General features: G+C 30.7%; 2 long non-coding RNA genes across 2 annotated transcripts; one reads left to right on the top strand and one right to left on the bottom strand.

The window, feature by feature from the left end:
• Positions 1–1,427: 1,427 nt before the first annotated feature.
• Positions 1,428–2,837, bottom strand: LOC121117987 (uncharacterized). The gene is made up of 2 exons (XR_005864292.2): positions 1,710–2,837; positions 1,428–1,658 (listed from the first exon to the last, which is right to left on the bottom strand). It is a non-coding gene; the product is annotated as an uncharacterized lncRNA (long non-coding RNA).
• Positions 2,838–8,450: 5,613 nt separating this feature from the next.
• LOC121118711 (uncharacterized) lies at positions 8,451–13,046 on the top strand. The gene is made up of 3 exons (XR_011780251.1): positions 8,451–8,805; positions 11,047–11,546; positions 11,612–13,046. It is a non-coding gene; the product is annotated as an uncharacterized lncRNA (long non-coding RNA).
• Positions 13,047–20,674: the final 7,628 nt, after the last annotated feature.

The raw sequence follows: 20,674 nt of genomic DNA, 5'->3' as shown, positions 1-20,674 counted from the left end.
AGGTGGTAATGTTCAAAATAAGTTGCTTTTTTTTAGAGGAGACGATTTTATTTTCCATTTCAAGATTATCAATATCACATTAGATGTCGATATTACCGATACCAAGCATTGCTCAACCCATCAATACATTTTTTTCGCCCATTTTAATACAAAATAAAAAAATAACTAACTGTTAATTTGAGTGATCACAACGATAGAAAAAAAAATTAAAAATGAATTCTTATTTACAATTATTTAATATATCGACTATTTAGAGGAAAAGATAATTTTGAATTCTCCATTATAGTTCATAAATACATTATCATATTCATAAAACGTATCAGCACACTACTGTGTATAATCATAATTTATAAATCTTATAAAAACTACTAACATTGAAGAAGTTTTCTATAATGTTCTAACTGAAACTAAAATCCTTAGCGCTGATAACGAATCATGTAGCTAAGTTTATTACGAAACATATAATTGCTAATTTTTGGGCTTAATTTTAATAATATCAGAGGAAAACTGATGTGAGAAAAAAAATTGCACGTAATAGTAAAAAATCATTGAAATTTTTTGTACATGGTACGTAAATATATATATGTCACAGTAGAGGTTGAAATCCAGTAGAATAGTTGATTCTCCTTGTAGATATCGTGATCTGTCGTAGGACATTTCATTCCCACTTTGAAGATGTATATTTAGTGACGTAATAAGGCTTATGTTTCTACACTAGTTAGTAGTCTTTGTGTAGGGATGTAGATGGAGGGCTTGGCAGTGGGCTGTTAGCACTCGAGATGAGTGATGATTAGTGATAGATGGGAGACGGATACGAATGAATTATGGTGTTTATGGATTAGAAATGACGTTTATTTCATTAAAGTTCCTTCGGCAAGTTGTACAGAAGAATATAATCATCAATTTCCATTTTGAGGAAAAACAAATTGTTGCACAAAGAACTATTTAGGATACATAAACGATTCAAACACTGTTCTGACCTCCAAATCGAATCAATTAAGTTTTGTGTAGGTGCATTATACACATGGATAGGCTGTCAGAAACAACCTTCTATTGCATAATGCAGTAAATTGTGATATTTTAACCTTTTACTTCTATTAAAATAAGCTGTATTAAATCTTTGGAAGTAAACCGTTCAATATGAACAATTTCATTAAATATATTACTTGGAGCATAATTCAGAATCGTTTCCAGTTGATTTTTTATTCAACTCTCAATATCCAGAAAAAAAGATTATATCAAACAAGAATTGCCCATTCATGATAATTTCCTCTTTGTATATCACCATCAAGGGCCCTTGAAATGACATTTCAAAATGTTTTTTTTCTAATGAATCATTTAATCAGCTTGTATTCCTTAATACTAATTTGGATTAAATGCAGTTTGATCCAAATGAATACCGTAATGTAGTAATCAATGATACACCATATTTTTAAAATTTATATTTTGTATATATTGAATAATTTTATATATAATACGTTACTATATTGATTCGATATAGGTTTTTAAAAAAATCAGTTAGAATCATTCCGAAAAATGGTAGCAAAGTATTTTTATTGGAGATTTTAGAACTGATTCAGGGTACGAATATTTTTAGTGAACTGATTCAATGATTCAATGTTTCATTCAAGTCATGAACTTTCTGAGTTTGAATTTGACTGTGAAATAAAAATTATAGTTATTATTATATTAGTCAATGATATTTCAACCTCAAACATTGAAGATCTCCTATTCCTATTCAATCTTCAAAGCTCGACAACTCAACAGATCAATCGAGTTCTTGTATTTATCCACCATAAAACTCATGTTTTATTTCGGAAGGGTCTTGGAACCATGTTTTTATATCCATTCGTTAGGATACAAAATCCTCCCCGTAATATGAAGATGGTTATTTGCTACAAAGAAAAGTGTTGTTTCCTGAGGCACAGTGAGGGAAGCACAAGTGAAGGGTCGAAGTGAGCACATCCCAATTTATGATTGTGATAAGTTAATAGAATATTTAGATATATTTAATATTATATATCATATTCAGAAAATCATGCAGACTTTAATGGACGAGGTCCCCATCTTGATCTAGTTCTATAACTTTAGTACAATCCTTTTCATGACCTCTTGATGAAGAAATTGATTGCATATGAATGTCAAAGATTCTTTGCAACGGACCATATTATTAGTATTCCGTGATTCCTTCAAAATACTTTGAAACCTACTTTTTGAAGTTTGAAAAATTGTGATTGAATGTGAAGGGGATGAATGATATATTTATTAAAAATCTCAGCATGATGAGGATTGTTGTAACTTGTAGGATTCAATCCAGAATTGAGCTTGAATCAGGGGAGAGTAAGTGCACCTGGAGAAGTGATTTAGGGGCCCGAGCAATTTGCTTATAGTTATTGTTTACGTAGATTTGATTTGTGAAAAGACGAAAGGGAAGAGAAAAGAGGATGATGAAATTGATGATTGTCAATGGATGAGAAGGAGTAGGAGCAATGCCTGGATTTACTTGTATTTCCCAAGGTATACATAATATTAACAGATTGAGATTCCATTTCTAGTCACTATTAAAGAGATTTATCATGACGTTATTTCTAATTCATAAATACCATAATTCATTCGTATCCGTCTCCTATCCACCACTAATCATCACTCATCTCCAGTGCCGATAGCTCACTGCTAAGCCCTCCCTCTACAACCCTAGACAAAAACTACTAACTCGTGTAGAAACATAAGCCGTATTACGTCACTAAATAGCTCACTTCAAAGTTGGAATGAAATGTACGTATGGGAATTAATTAACTGGGAATGAAATTACTAGGAATGAAAAGACAATAGATGAATTTGCTGGGAATGAAATTACCGGTTACGGTATTTTCGAAAACACACAACCTCTTCAAATATTCAATACTACTATCTCACTGAGTACAATTGTAATTTGTCCTAGTAGAAAATAGGATTGTAAGCTCTACTAGTAGAATTATAGATTCTCCTAGTAGAGATCATGATCATAATCTGTCCTAGCACAGATTACGATCTCTACATGGAGAATCAACGATTCTACTGGATTTCAATCTCTACTGTGACATATATATATATTGAATCCGGCAAAAAAAATAAATCTTGTGAGCCTTATTTAATAACTGATGTTTTGACGTCAAGCTATCCGTATTACAGAATTACTCATGTAGATAAAAAACAATTTCCCAAATACTTGGTTCTATTTATGGTTAAAAAAAAATAAAAATACATTATATGCAAGTACAATGAATACAAAGACTCTTCCTTAGTATTATTGGAAATATGCTAAAACATACATATTATACTTTTACAGAGATGTCGATAAATAGTGTTAACCACTTATATAGTTCAACATAAAATAATTGTGCCATTTTTTCCACTTCTTCATTCCTTTTTTTGCCAGTTTTTCATAAGCTATTTTTTTCTATAACCAGAAAAAGTATATTAGTTTTTATGAAATGATACATTTTAAATTATCATTTTATAGAATTACAACTTCCATCTAAGGTAGTTTCCTTCAAACAACTAAGAGAATAGGACAAAAAAAAATCATTACAAAATCCTAATCGATATGGTTGTTTTAATGCCGATAGCCAGTTTTAGAGGGTGGATTTGCCCTAGGTCCCGCAATTTAATGAAAAAAAAATAGGGTACCCGTGCAAAATTAAAAAATAAATCCCTAGTCTATAGGTATGTTAAGGGATTCCAAAAGAAAAAGATTTGAAGACGATTAGAACCTTTATTTAATGTAGCCTTTTCTTTTGATTTAAGTTAGGCCAATATTTCCTTTATTTATTCGACAGCAACAGAGTAATCTGAACTTTTCGACATAAATAAATACTTCATTTTCTCACCTTCACATTTTGCTACATACAATATCAGCAATAATATCCCATAGATGGTTCAAGTCATATTCATGAAATTTTGTCAAACGATAGTTGAAAAATTTAAGTATGTGAGAAAAAAAAAAAAAGAAAAGAAATACTTAAAATAAGGACAGAAATGTATAACCAATAATTTATCTTTATTACTTGAGTCAGAGTATTACCACAGAGTATATACATATACAGGAAGGTTATAGGACCTTGATATAGAAGTCTAGCTACAGGCAAGTGCTATTGACAAATGTGCGACAATAGTGCCCAAAAAACCTTCATTGTGTATCAACAAGACAGATAAGCAAATAAATCTTCAAAAATTTAAATATTTCAACGAACATTAATTAGGTAATATGGTTATAGTAAACTTTAAGCCCCTTAAAAAACATTTTAATATTGCTTCCACATTTTAATGACTAGATAAAACATTTCTCTACTTCAACAAAGAAGACTTGGCTCATTTACTTTTCAGTGTCCTTAATCAAAAAAAAAAAAAAAAAACCGGCTGGAGGAACTTATTGTGCTGAGATAAATTGTTCCAACAATTGGAAAGACAACCACCTGCATTGCTTTATATTTCAACGATAAATTTCTGCAAAAGATGGATTCAGAATTCTCGTCGAGCCGATTTAACAGGAAGGTCGAGTGATTCATGCAACGTTAGTCTTAGACTTTAAGCTTTGTGATAAGTATTTTGAGTACTGCATAATCATGAATGCTGCTTAAAAAAAAATGATAGTGATACCTAATGCAATTTCCACTAAGTTCTATTTACCCTCCTACGACGTATTCATGATAAGATCCCAATTTGTTTGATAATGATATATACTTATAAGATATAGATCTTTAGAAAACATTTTTTTGTAGATCATTGCAGATCATTTGCATGGATGTCTCTGCAGTCTCTGCACCCGGTAAATCCGAAGAACTTTCTCTAATACTAAAACTCAGACAGTATATCTATCTCAAAAATGGGACGATAAAAAAAGATTGCAGCAAGAAAAAAAGCTAAACTCATACCTCTGACAAATTAGAAACACATAATCTCTACAATGCAGCCATACCTTTCTAAACTGCAACATTTCCTTATATCTATTGAGCTATGTGATGCAGTCGAAAAGATCGAGTACTCCTATACAAATAAATACAGAACTTTTGCTGTCAGTGCCTACTACAAAAGTTCATCGTACTACAGACTTCTTTCAGCAAAGTTCAAACTACCTGCTGTTTCATGAATACAGGACTGAATGTCAAAATTCCACATGAATGAGGGGTTCTGTCCTAATTTGCTTAGGCTATTGCCATTGAGATGTAACACTTTGGACGAAAAAGATCGAGCGTTCAACTTAATTTTAGATGATATATCATTGCGCAAATTTGTAGATTTTCACCCCATCCTTAATGTGCTGCAGAGAATCAAGCATTAGAATATTTTGCTGGATATTGTTTAAGAAATCTCAACAAGTTTCTATGTTGCTTCTTGAGAGACATGCAGTTACCTAGGCACAAAGCTAACTGTGTTTACAACTGAGATTGAAACCAGTGAAATACTCGTGTGGCTGAAAAGATACGATACAGACTCATAAACACTTTTCTTTGCAGGACCTGAGATGGCAGAATATGTTAAGAACATTTTACTTGAGAACAACTTCTGCTCCTTCCGTTACTTATCATGCAATGGGATTCTTAAGCTCACAAAAAGCACTATTCTTAAGTAAATATATGGTCTCCAAGATTTTGCCAAGACTACGTTCGTGAAAAGTTAGCTCTACATATTGTCCGTACTTTGCTACACTATAAAGTCAGATGGATAAATAACGAGCTAAAGAATACCATCAAAAAGAGCCAAAAGAAACTAAAAATTATAAAGCATTCCTAACTGTTGTCACATATTAACATCAAAAGCGAAGGGCCATTCCGAGTGACACAAGTTGTAAAAGAAATCTCTATATGGAGCTTTCTTCTCAAACATTGCCTTCAAGATTTGTTTTATTGAAAGTTCCAAATGTTGCTCTGGTAATACCTGCAGATGACAGAGGATTTGATATTTCTGCCAGCCTGGAAGTGGAAGATGACTTATCATTTAAAATATATCATAATCATACACAACTCAAAACCAGTTCTCCACTCCACGGTCAAAGATTTTCTGAAAGAAACAACACTGTAATGGAAGCCATCAACGTTGCAACTTTTTTGGGATCCAATGAGCTTCAGAAAGACACGGACACATATGATAATATTAGTAACCACTTCCTTCAATTCATTAACTCTGCAGACATTATCTACAGTATTCGAACCTTTCATTTCTTTTTCAACAAATTATCCTCATCTTCAACTCTCCCAAGGCCAGAAGATACTCTCCTTCACTTCTCTCTATTGCCCTGATGTGACAGAATGTCAGTCCAGATCTTTACGAGGACATTATTGCCTCCAACATTATTTTCATTCCATCAGCAAGATATCTGAAGTCAATATGCAGTGCTTTGACAATTGAAACGGGGCTTCCCAGTTCTACTGTCAAGTATCTCAAAGCAAGGATTAAAAGCTTTGAAAGTCGTGAGAAACACGTAACCCTCATCATTGATAAAATTTATTTGGCTTAAAGGATGAAATTTGCAAGGGGAATTTTTTTTGGACAGGAAAACAATCAGGCAACTAAAATAGTCCTCGCTTTCATGATCAAGTCTACAGTGGGAAAGTATATGGAGGTTGTCGCTGTCGTACTGGTGACAAATTTGACTGCTAAATTTCTGTTTCGCCAATATAACTATGTCATGAAGTATTTGTGGGAAATTGGGTTCATCGTTATTGCATTGTCTGTCGATAAACATACTGTCAATAGCAAATTTTACACTCAGTATCTATGTGATAAAGTTTTCCAAACATCAATCCAAATTTACTTTTTAAATAATAAATACTTATGTGAATTTTACACTATAAACTTAAATAATATTATTAGGAAATAATAAATTTAAATAATTTATTAAAATTAAATGTGGCCAATAATCAAAACATGCGTTTCACAATTTTATCATACTTCCACTTTTAGTAGCCCGAACATTGTTCCTCATTCATCCTTGCTCTGTTTGTTCTTTCGAGAAAGTTTTTCGTGCATCTTAACACGAACTTTGCAATATTAACGAATATTTTTTTTTGTTAATATTATGACAATCGGGTAGGGATATATTTGTTGTTTCTTTTTTAATTAGATTTTGATGGATTTTGGTTATACCTCTTAAATAATTTAATTTTTTAGTTTAATAAGATCGTGAAATTGCTTCTCGTCTGTAATGGATATATTTTTGAACACTTCCTTGATACGACGGCATAAATATTGACCAGTATAATCTTTTAGATCAAGGAGTTTTTAATATGGCCAATATCACTAGAGTCCAAAGTAAAAAAACTAAGACAGTCCATAAAAACAGGCTGATATGTCTCAATTTGGTCTAAAATATATCCAACAATATAATACCAAATATCAGTTTGTTGTCAGACAACACAGTATCTCCTCTTAGCTGAGGAGTTAGCTTAGAACAAAAGATACATTATCCGCTTAGTCTAATTTAACTCTTCCTTCTATTAAATCATCTAAGAAATCGATTTTGATAATTTCCTTCATAAACTAACTTGAAACAATTATTATAAGATTATTTTGAGCCTGAATAAATTTTCTACGGTATCTCGAGTAAATCTTAAAATTAAAATGAATAAAAATCCAACATCAATTCGATTGATGTCTTTTGGAAAATTAAACATTTTCATGTGCGATAAGCCCGGATACTTTTTCCTCTAAGTTTATCTATTATTACAGTACACTGCACTACATTTTCCATTGTGAGAAATATATTGCAATTAATAAGTATTGTCTCATTATGATAAATAATTCAACATAAATTCCATTCAATACCTATAAAATAGACCTTATGGCAGCTGACAATTTTAAGGCAATCAGTAAAGAGAAGGAAAAAGAAGCTTTTCTTCTTCTGAGTATCCTCTCTTTCTGTTGTGTTCTTTACCGGCCACTTGTCTTTAATATGGGTTGACTTAATTTCAGCCAGAGTCCTTATTCTCTATATAGTGTACAGAATTAAAATGTAATATTTTATTTTCCTGTTTTTCACCGTTTGTTCACACTCAATATTGCAAGCATTTGCCAATACGTTATTCAATCTTCATTCCATTTAACTGAGTTGCTCTATCAGAAAATATAAAAATATTTATAGGTTGTTTACGGATGAGAGGAGAAAGGTGATCTTGTCCATAGATTACTTCACATCATACATTGTCTCTATGGAATCATGTTGTATTGAAGAGGTTAATTATAATAACTATTTGAGGGGTCACACATACACTCACACACACAAAAAAAAAAAAGAAAAGAAGAAGACTGCGTGATAGTAACCAAGCTCATCCTTTTCAAATGAGTTGTATTGAGTCCCCGTATCTTGTAGTACAAATATTGCAACTTCCTTGTTGTAATATTAAACCCACCCGCTCACTCACGTCTTAAAAAAGAAACACAACTAAATATATTTACTAATCAGATTCTAAGCTAGAAGATATACGCACAAAACGGGACCCAATACTATCCCACACCTCTTTTAATGTCAAATACATACTACTTGTATAGGAGACATTGACTTTAAATATTCTTACTACGATTACCAGAAGTCAATTTGAGTCAAGATCAACATATATTTACTAATAAAACGCATGATTGATAATATTTGTTTGATAATAATTGGACACACGGTATTTGACGCATTTGTCTGAGAAAAATGAAGCATAACTGCTTTGTATCAACACATTCGTTTGAGAATGGTATGCAGTTGGAATCAAACTATTGCTGTGGCGTGACATCATTATATCGGTTTGAAATATGCGTTTACGGATTTATTATCATACCCTGGTAAGAATGGTCATTCTGAAAATGAATTAAATAGTATTTGTGTATTGTATAATTATTTTTATTTGATTCATCTATGTAAGTATCTACATAGTAAATCTTTAAAATCATTATTGAATGATCATTACTTATCGAAACCGTTACAATATTATATCTCAATAATATATATATTTTTTTGGGAATTCCCCACATTTGTATGGCATTAACAACTAGTTGTTGGGCTTTTATGTGGGTAAATTGCTTATACACTTAACATATAATACTTGTCACGATATTCCCGTTTATTGATAGTGCATATTCATGCACTATCTACATGCACATACGTAAGGAAAGACAGGGTCACTGGAAAAAAGGTAAGATAAAGTTACGCCGGAACCATATGAGCCTAGAGGCCATTACTCCCCCCTTTTTATATAGTTATAGTAATAAAAATGTATGTAATTAATAAAAATTTTAAATGTCAAATGATAGGAATTTTTTTTGTTCAATTTGTCTTCTATAAAAAAATAAGTTATCCTTTAAAATTTTATACCTTTCAAATTATAAAAGCTTATAAAAATAAAAGAAAACTGTAATAATTCTCAAGAACGTTTTGTCTCTTCTTAAAAAATGTTATTTGTAAAATTTGGCATTTATAAAAAAACAAAAACATTCGTTCTCAAAAAAACAACAACAAAAAAACAACTATCAGTCACGATCCTCCCCACAATCATAAATTGACCCCACTTGCAAATACATCAAATACATATTGGCACCTGTGGTAGGAGAAGATTGTGCACCTCCAACAATGTTAATAATATATCACATTTATAGATCAAAAGCTATTTTTATTCTATTACTAATAAAGAGTGATAAACCGCCCACTTTTGCTCTGGAATGTCCTCTTTTTACATCCTCCCCAGAGCGTTCGAGGACTATAACTTAAATTTATTGAACGTTTTATTAAAAAAAAAAAGAGATCTATATTTCACTATCAATAATACCAATTTAAAAATATAACCCCCACTCCCTTAAACCAACACAGATCGGGCCACATATCCTCTTTTTTGGAAGTCAAAATATGGGCAGTGATCACCCTATTCTATAAACGCATCTTCCAAAGTGCAATTTCCTTCTATCCATACGCCTTAGTATAAATTCCAAATATCTTGGTAAATGAAATTTCCTAATATATAGATATTTTTTATTTATTGGGGGGGATTGAGTTGAAATTAGCGGATAGTTTTCTAATTACTAATTTTCTCCTTCAATTAGACTCATAGATCTATGGGTGGACTATTTATATTTAATTTAATACTAAAAATATTCACAACTTCATGAAAATTAATTCATTTTCAACATATTCGATCAACGTTCTAGACACTAATAAATATAGCAGTTTGCAATTTTCATTGCATCTCTCAACCTTTACTCCAAAATGAAAGAAGAAAAAGTGTGAAACTACATGGTATTTTGTCAATTATTCCCAATTTTGGAACTATTGCTAACCTAATGTTAGGGAGTTGATCACTTCTTAACAACGAAAGCTAATTCGAGCTAAACAAATCAATGTTGGGTAACAATTTGAAGAAAAAAGTAGGTAGAAATTGTTGATATTTTGGAATTACCATTGTGTTTGTTTCAGAAGTATATCTGTAGTGCGGTATAGAGCGGATGACTTCGATCAGCTCATTAACCACCTTATCATTTATTACTGTTCTCTTTTTGTTTATTGTATTCCTTCTTCAGGAGTATCTTTTATAGTGAGTAATAACGTGTAGCTTGATGAATAAAGAGTATAAAGAAATGTATAAGAGTGAAACAGAAATTAGTATTTGATCCAATACTACATATCAACAACTATGCATCCAACATGTCGTCGCTTTTCACTTACATGAGAATTGAATACAAGGACCTTTCCTCAATTTATACCATGAGAATCCGCTAAGATATTGTTTTAACAAATCCATGAAGGGACTTTCTATATGACTAACTTAAATTTTATTTTTGTTATTAATTATATTTTGGAATACTTGTAAGTATTGTAGGTATTTGTAGTTTCAAATGATGCAGAATCAAATAATTTTAGTTGTTTTTCTAAGTCTTAAATTAGTTTTGCATAACTCAGATAATAAAATAGGGAGACTGAATTACTTTTTCATTGAAATTTGATCCCAAAAATTTGGATGACGTTTTTTTATAACTGGAGTATTTTGAATATAAACAACACCTTTTAATTGATTTTATTCTCACTTATCTTTTCAGATCTTTATTCTATGGATTGGAATCGCCAAATCAAGAAGCCTACCTCAATTTTCACAATCCATGCAAGCTCCTTCTCAACAATTTAGTCCAGCTAACGCTGAAGTCGGAGTCCGATCCACAGTTTTAAGGACTCAAAACATTGCAAATATGGTGGACGAATTTGGAAGGGATCGTGAAAACGCTGAGTTCATAAGGGATGTATTTGGACAGGACACAAATGCTGCAGATCTAAGTAAAGCGATCAGAGGTTCTTCACAAGTTGTTGAAAGGGGTTTAAGTGCTATTTTAAAATTTCAGGAGATATTCAATTCATGATACCATAGTAATTCATTTAATTTTAACAAAATTTATTTTTAAGGTTAACTCTAATATGAAGTATAATATTTTACATGTTATTGATAAAGTATGTAACTTCAAATTCAGATCTGTAAAATTTGCGAATACTATAAATATATTAAATTGAAGATCGAATAAGACATTTATTCATTCGAATTAATAAGGTATGCATTTTGTTTAAAGGATTTGTTTGTTTACTAGGTTCAGATTCTCTCCAATTATCTTGCAGCCTATACAGTAGAACCTGGAACACAACGCTAATTCGTCCTCAACCATTAAGCTTTTATCTGAACATTGCCTTTTCACTACAAAAGTTTCAAAGTTTACCTTGTTTTGGTTTTCTGTCCTGTCATACGCAGAATTACATTATTGTAAGAAAAAAAGGAGAGCGCGAGAAGAAGGCGGGAGTGAAGCATAATACTACTAAATTAAGACCCTTGTTAGCATTAACTGCCTGATATATGATTTTGGGGTGAAAATGAATTACTGCTGTAAAAAGGAGAACCTTTGATATTTAAAATAAATTTAATGATCCATTTGTAAAATACTTTACACAAGAGGTAGCCAATAATACTTACTTCAGAGGGAGAAGTTACGAACTATTGCATAATGGAAAAAAGAACAAGAAAAGTCCCACGCAACAACTGTTTTTTCTTTAATAATTTTCAAAGGTATTTTTTTCGTTACAAAGATGTCAACTCTAGATACGTTTTTTGTTGAAAACTAATGCTACCGACAAATGATCTAATTATTATTTTTTTGATGAAATAACATTCAATAATGAATAAAACAACCAGAATTCTTTGATATTTGCAAGATTATCTGCAAAATTTCACAGGTTGATATTTGTCAAAGAATGGAGGAAATATTGAGTTGAGATGTAGAAAAAACAATTCCCGGTATGTGTAAATGAAAGCATGAGATAAATTGATATAGCAAGGCCTTCTTATGTATATATAATATATATAGAGTTGACATGTTTGTAATGAAAAAACTACATTTAAAAGTTTGAAAAGGAAAAAAGGTTGTTGTTAATGATAAAATAAATCTATAGGAATTTAAGTATAATTACAATATTTTCCCTGGACTCAAGCTATTTTAAACGTAGAAGTTTCTTCTCTTTATGTCAGTAATTCAATTCCTCCCCACAAAATCATATAAAATGCAGCTGATATTAGCAAGGGTCTTAACTTAGTAGTACCATCTGTCTCACTCTATCTAATCAAAATGATATTCTTTCTGGTCAAACACGATTAGCTAATCTCATCAGCACCTCAATTAATAAAATTTCTAAATTGAGTTCTCAATCTAAATAATATATTCTAATCTAAACTTTCATTGTGAAATTAAATATGGTTTCTGATATTCTGGAAAGGAAACGAAAAAATAATGTTTCCCTCCAGAAGACGGGTCTAATTAGGAACACTATTTCTGGTCTTCCATTCATCTTAAGATATAAAGTTGAAAGAAATCCTCCAATGATTTATGAGAAGAAAGAAATAAAAATAATGTTGAATCGTCATTAAATATTTTCGTGTGTAATCTTATTGAATTGCTAGATTGATACCATACGATAGCAATACATATTATGTCCGCAGGATAGACTCCGCCTAAAATCAAATTGAGCAAGTTATCTCAACGTTTTCCAAAGTTTTAGTCGATAGGGAAAGGAAACATTTGATATAAGCAAATGGTATCTAGCCTTCTGCATTTTTCTATTTGCCAACTCTCAATTATTATTTAAATAATAGTTATTAACTTTTTTATACATTGAATTGATAATTTTATCAAGGACTTGATATGAAATGACACGAATTCTAAACAAAAGTCCTTGATTTATATAAATTAATATAAAAATAAATACCCTATGTAATGCCCTTTTTTGAGCTCATAATAAGTAGAATCAGCTCCTTTAAAACATACAAGAGTCAACTTATGCAAATCAATCAAAATAGCTGAAAGAAAATATACTGTCAAAATAAAAGGCTTTACTAAAGCTGAGTATTATATAAGTCATAATTGTATTTTCTAAGAGAAATAAATTTAAAAAAAAGCAGAATAATAGTTATTATGACAAATCCCATTTAAAAATGTCATGGTTTATAAAATGGTATAACCCTTTTTAATAATGGGTTTCAATATAAAATATCGATCGATATATCAAATGATAAAGCCATAAAATATCCCGCTATTCAATCTTTTGTATCTAGGTTTTTAATAATATCCTTCATATTCCAATATGAAACATTATATAAAATAGAGAAAAACTAGGAGCAATGCTCCTGTGCAAAATATTTTTTTATATATCTTTTATCAATTATGTCTCAAATTATCTAAGGGAGGGGGAAGATAAGTGTTCCAGTAGAGCCAGAACCATTAGGGCCATTGGACCCTACTTTTGAGGATTTTTCGTCAAGTTATTGAAAAAAAAAAAATCTATCAAAATTGTCATAAAAGGGCCAACACACCCCTATTCCAAAGAAATATCATTGTCTCAGCCCTCTCTCTCCTAAAAAACAACAACTGCAGGTTCCCCTGTATATAATTCCCAATATATAATTTGCCCCTCCCCAACATTGCGGTGCCGGTGGCCTGCTCTCTTATCGCATTACTAGTTAACTATCTTCACCTATCCGGAATAGGTTATATCAGTGGTTCTTAACTTTGTGGGAGGTATTGAACCCCACTAGTTTAATATGAACATTTACTGAGCCCTTTAAGATTTTTTTGTTGGGGGAGGTGTTGAAGTTTTTTCAAATTTTTGAGATTGTTAATATGAGATGACATTAAGGACATTCTTAATACATAGACATTTTTTTAAGGATTTTTTTTATATCTCTGTCTATATTTTTTCTGTGAATGAAAGTTTTTTTTAGAAAGAATATACTTATAAATTTCTATAGAATCATTTTCATAAAAAAACTGTATATTTTTGAAGGGGTTTCCTAAAATCCTGAATTTAAAAAAAGTAATTTATCTACTAATCCAAAAAAATTAACAACTTTACTAATCCATTTGATAAACCTCTCCAGTCTCTACAGCTACTCTTGTAGCATCAACAACACTGGTCAGATGTCTGCTTTGACCTTCATCGAACTCATAAGACCGATATACACATAATTTTATCAATTTATAAAAAATACCTAAGTACAAATGAAAAAATTGATACTAAATAATACCTAAATGACATATTCCAATTTCAAACTATGATACAAAATACTAAAAACACTGATTGTTACTCCAAAATGTGTATAAATTAAAAAAAATATATTAATAATTTGTTATCAGAGCTACAAACAACAAAGCTATCAACGTAGGGTAAAATGAAGACCACGTGATCAATATTAATACAAAGTAAAAAGGGCAAAATAATCTTTATCTGTCCACTAGGGGGTGTTGAGTATGCTTAAATTTTGATAATTTATATATTTTCTAGATATAATTCATGAATTCACCTTTTAATTAAACTTAGAAGGTTAATCCTACAATGCAAAGAAACAGCTGCATATGTTCTTAAGAAAAATAAGAGAAAATGAAAAGCGAAATATTTGCGGGAGAAAAAATATATCAGAAAGACAAAGAATTTACTCAAACTAACAAGAGAAATTGTGCGTCTGTCTATTCTTATGCGTGCCCACACTGTTGAAACTAGGAGGTTGAAATTTTGCATTGGTCCCTTTTTTGAACCTGGGCATGCTAAGACAGTAAGTATCAATTATTTTTTTTTGGGGGGCGGTTCATATAAGGGGGCTTATGCTATACCCAAAACATATAAACTGTTTTTTGTAGCTATAAGAGACTTGATTGGGGTTGAGTTAAAAATCAAAAAGTGATTGGAGTCTCAAAAATAACTATTCGAATAATGACATATTCAAAATAAAAAAAGATATGGGCAAAAATATAAATCCTGGGAAAATTTCAATCTTGATTTTTTTTCATGTTCAAAAAAATTAACTTCAAATGAAATATTGGATTATTAAAAAATAAAGCTTGTGGAAATATGTCTGAAGATTCGTTTCTGTCATTTTCTGAAAAAGTTTTCAATTTTTTTATTTTTTTTCTTAATTTTTTCATCAAACGTCAATTTTTATTTTCTTAAAAAGAAATGCCACAAAATATTACATTTGCTACTTAAAATTTTGTACTTAAGCTAATCAGTATGGTATTTTCAATTTCCAAAACATTTTATTTCATAATTCTAGTAATATTTGCAAAAATGAACCAGTTATCCAAGATTATTTTTCGACAGCATTATTCTTTATAACTTTTTTGTTTTTGCAAGTATAAAAAAATATTCGTAGATTTGTATTCCTCTTTACAATTCCAATAAATGCTATAATAAATAAAACAATAAACTTTCTTTGCAAAATTAGTACAAAAAAGTATTTTGTAATTTTCTTCACAAATTTCAATTTAGGAATTTTTTGAAGAAAATAAAAAATGGACTTATCATCTACACCATTTTTTGATGTATATATGTTGGTATGATATTTGAAGTTTATTACACAATATTTTTTTATATTCATAATAATAGTACTAAGGTGACAGGAGGTAATAAGAAGAGTTTTTTTTTTTTTGGGTGGGGTGAGGAAGTTGCTATGATGAGACTTTGTGGATTACTACATTTTCTAAATATTTTTTTAATTTGAGTAGAATTTGGAAGGAACAGGCTTCAAGAATTTCAATGAAGGTTGATAACTTTTGTTCCTCATTTGGTATTTCATTTGAGGATTGTTTCCCTCAATCAAACTCCTCAGTTCTTAGAGAAGTATACAAGGGCTCCATAAAAATTATTATGAATGTTTATTTCCCTTTTTGTTTTTTGTCTTATTATTTTTATTTATTTCAAGCATTAATATATTCTTTTTTAAAGATAATTTTTACATATTAACTAAGGAAAACGTTACATCAGTAATCTTTGTATACAAAATTTCCCAGTAGATTGAATGAGACGAAAAAATAGAGTGAGATAGATAAACAAAATATGTGAAAAGCAGTCTAAAAATATTCACAATCGATTAATCATAATTAACTTAAAATTGATCACGATCCACGTCTCATCCATGTAGTGGGTTCTTGAAAAACATCCAAAATATTAATGCTCTCCTTACTATGGTATAATTGCAAGAGTTTTTTAAAATATGACTTTTAAAAGTGGATTTTTTTTGTAGTAGTGTTTTTTATTTTCCAATGTTGCTTTTATTATTTGTTCATTCTTGAGATGAGACAATCTATTATATAAACGATTGTGAGTGCACATAAATTACGGATACTAACACTGAGGATTTGTTAGATAAGTTATAAGTGTAAGACTTGGTCGGATTTAGAGTAAAATTGAGGATCTACAATTATGTCCTTGGTAGATACAAAGCGTGATATGTGTTTATTTCCTTCCTCAACCTCTCATAGATACTTGCAGCTAATCTAATAAAATGTTCTTTTCACAAGCAATGTTTAAATTATCAGGGTACCCACGTCCATTATCGATTTTTTATTTATTGATTACATTGGTCATATAATTTACACATATAATAATAGTTAAGTACTCCAGTTTACCAATTGAATTTGCTCAATAAAACTTTAAGCATATAAGAGGCGAGAGAATAACTTGTCATTATTTTTAATTAAGGTTTAATTAAAATAGGCTGAGATCAAGAGCATTTGCAAAACTTATTATTTCATAATCTATTATTCGGAGCTAAGTTGACTCGAGCACGGTAAAATTTTACAGAACATACAAAAATATGCATTTTATTGTTTAAATCTATATATAGATCCAATGTGTGGGGTTTCCTTAAATTACATTCGTATACGACCCCTTAAATGTTGTAACTGTCACCATAGTAATAGCCACTTGAAAAAGTTTAAAAAATTGAGTCCCACTTAGCAATTAATTTATAGTTATTTATCATTTTTTAAAATAGTTGATATAAGGACTTCAAATATACGAGAGATATATTGATAATTATGTCATTTAGTCTATATTATTCTGTTTCACAACTTTTACATCCGATTTGAAGGTGTATTAAAATCAAAAACCATTACGTACAGTGTTTTTCATTTTTTAAGCTGTTATTCTATTCTACCATTCTTGAGGAAAGAACATAAAAATATCAAGTCTATCCACGAGTGTGTGTTATTAAATGAGGGAGAGTCATGCCAAAAAGTTGTAGTTTAAGTTCTTTGTAATTGAGGATCGAAATGGAGTAATTCCTGCCTATTTCCTTGCTTGAATCAGAGTGAACTAATTTAATGAAACGTCTTAACAACTAAGCTGCTCATGAATACCTTCAAGGCAAAGAAGCTTCTCTTCGCCTTTGCAATATTTTAGAGGTTCATTCCACTTTAGTCCATCAACTATGAAAAGAAAGATTACAGGCTAGTGTGGAGAGGATCCTACCTTGTGGGCATCCTCTTATTGGTATTGCCGATGCGCTCTCGCCACCAAGCTTGGCAAAAATAGTTCAATTTTTTAGAAGATTACTATACCAGCGAGTTGTGGTTTTGTCAACAACATGCTTGTGCATGGCATCAATAATATGATCAAAGTGGACTTTGTCAAAAGGCCACTAAGACCTTCTTCCTTACAATGAAAACTGCTTTCGCAGCAGTCTATCAAACCGATAATTGCAGTGTCAGTAGATTTTCATTTTGTAAAGGGATATTATTTTTGTAAAACTATGTTACATTTTTCATAGATTCTCCAATGTACCATAAGTTCAAGAATGTTAAGAGCCACATTTGTTAGCGTGATTGGTCGGAAGGCTTTTGGATCGCAGTAGTCCTTTTTTCCCTTTTTAAGGATGAATATTACTTTGGCTTCTCTCCAAATTTTTGGAGTGTAATCAGTGCTTTAAACTTTTAAGGATGAATATTACTTTGGCTTCTCTCCAAATTTTTTTCTAAGGAGTGTAATTCAGAAGAATAGTAGCTTTAAACTACATTGTAAAAGCCTATCAAAAGTATTCTCCAAATCCATGATTTCAGTCAGATCAGAATATTTTTGTGATAATAGATGGTGACTCCAGCGATTTGACTCCCATGCCGAAAACGTTTCTTACATTTTGATCGTCATAAACTCTTCAAGTCCAGGCTTCGTTTATTCTCCATAATGAACTTCTAGCATTTGGCCAGCTATCATTATGATTCTTATAGTATTCAACACGAGGTCTTATTTGTCCACAAACATCCTCTAACGTTATGTTGGCCTCTAACAATTATCCTTGTTGTTGTTGGTTTTCAAAGTATATACTACAAGATCCCTAGAGCAAAACTTAGGAATCTGTGAGGTCACCAGGTCTGGTGAGATGAAAATTGCCGCCTTTGGCTTATGATTTACAAAAGCAGATAGTTCTGTAAAATCAACAACATTTGATCCCCCCCCCCACCTGATTAATGGTGGTTCAGTTGCCATTATCAAACAGATCCCTACCCAGTAGCAAAACTAGTCCTTTTCCCCCATATTTATTTGAATACATCTTACCATTCCGCATTAGATCTGTGATATTGGTCACCAGGTCTGGTGAGATCAAAAATTTTATTTGTCTGACCTTTAATAATACTCAACTCAATATTATCCTGGCTTATGATTTACAAAAGCAGATAGTTCTGTAAAATCAACAACATTTTTTAAGTCTTTTTTAAATCCACCTCGTGTAATCTTTGTAACCTTTCATTACATTTAGTCTTTCCATGTCCGAAATTAGAGTAAATGGTACTTTGCTTGATGTCGCTATATTGTTATTAATATTTAAGATATTGGATTCAATTAATAATACATTTACGAATTCCATATGAAAGATCCTACCATTTATAGGAAGGTATGTTGAAAGGTTTTTAGGTGAGCCATTAACTAAGACGTTTAAGGAAGAGCTCAATTGTTTTTGAGATGGGGAAGTTGTTTCAGAATTGAGGAACTCCTGAGCTTCATTACCTCACTTGGCATATGCTGAGCTACTTTAATTCCTTCAACTTTAACAAAATGAGCTAAATGATTAGCTCCTTCATCATAAGAAACCGTCCCCCAGGCATTCTTCAATCTGTCATTGAATTTTCGGTCTCCATCCTTTGTCTGGAGCTTCCTCTAAATCACGAACTAAGTAATGTCACAAGAAAAACACAGAAGTAACTTAGTAAAAAGCTAAAGTATAGAAAATAAAATGAGAGCGCGATGTAACACGTCTTTACACTTGAAAATAAATTAATAAAAAAAGTGTAACTTCTTATCAGATTCAAAGTCAGAGTATAATTGAGGATAACCATCAAAGTAATTCCTGCCTCTGTCTTTGCTATATAAAGCGTAGGATTTGTGTTTAGCTCCTTTATCTAATAGCTGTTGCTTGTATTTAATCTAATAAAATATCCTGACAGCTAAGCTGCTCTCCTCGAAACGTTCTTCAAATTGTGAAGGTTAACAAGTTGATTATGATTATTTAATACATGTAGGAAATTGCTAAGAAATTACAACTGTAACTATAAGAGTTTATGATCTAAATAGGTTACAAATTTTTGAACCCTTTCTTGTGTGTGTGCGTGTTTGTGATTCCTCTAATTTTATTATTTTCTAAAATTTAATTGTTGTATGTGTAAGTCTGTTTCTTGTCCTTTTTTATTAGTAATTTATCCGTGTAATATAAAAAATAAAGGAGTTGTATTTTGTTCTTAATAGAGTGAATAAGTTGTTTTTAAGGTATATTCAAAACCGAAATATTGGTTGAGTGTCTCGAAGACACAACATGTTTGTATGTTAAAGTCCTTTCTTTATAGCCTACGCCATTATATATTATGTTTATTCTAAAAGGTAAATGTATTTAAAAGATATACTGTCAAATGTATGTGGACCATTGGAAAAGAAAAGAAATCGAATAGTTTGATTAAAATATGTTTTTTTTGTAGTCAATTACATGTACGTACAAAATATAATATATTTAATGTGATTTGTATATATAATACTGAAGAAATTAGAATGGAAAAGTTTTATCTGACTTTTATTCTACTTACATAAATAGTTATAGATATTTTTACATTTAATAAATATATACTTATCAATGTGTATTGAATTGAATATCAGTTCTTCAATATATGCGAATAGTAAATTATGTTTTTTACTATGTACTAACTCTTGTTATAATATTTTGACGAAGAATAAAAAAGATTCGAAATAACATAGCTCAAGCACAATATTAGGCTCTTTAAAATAATTTAGAATCAATTTTTACATGGGTTCCGATAATCAGTCATAACCAACCACCACCACTGCCACCAATTGTGCAGCTATTGATCGTTGAGAATG

The sequence above is a fragment of the Lepeophtheirus salmonis genome, chromosome 5 (assembly GCF_016086655.4).
Source record: "Lepeophtheirus salmonis chromosome 5, UVic_Lsal_1.4, whole genome shotgun sequence".
In the NCBI taxonomy this organism is placed as follows: domain Eukaryota; kingdom Metazoa; phylum Arthropoda; class Copepoda; order Siphonostomatoida; family Caligidae; genus Lepeophtheirus; species Lepeophtheirus salmonis.
The sequence above is the reverse complement of the archived record's forward strand: the minus strand, read 5'-3'. Positions and strand labels throughout refer to the sequence as shown.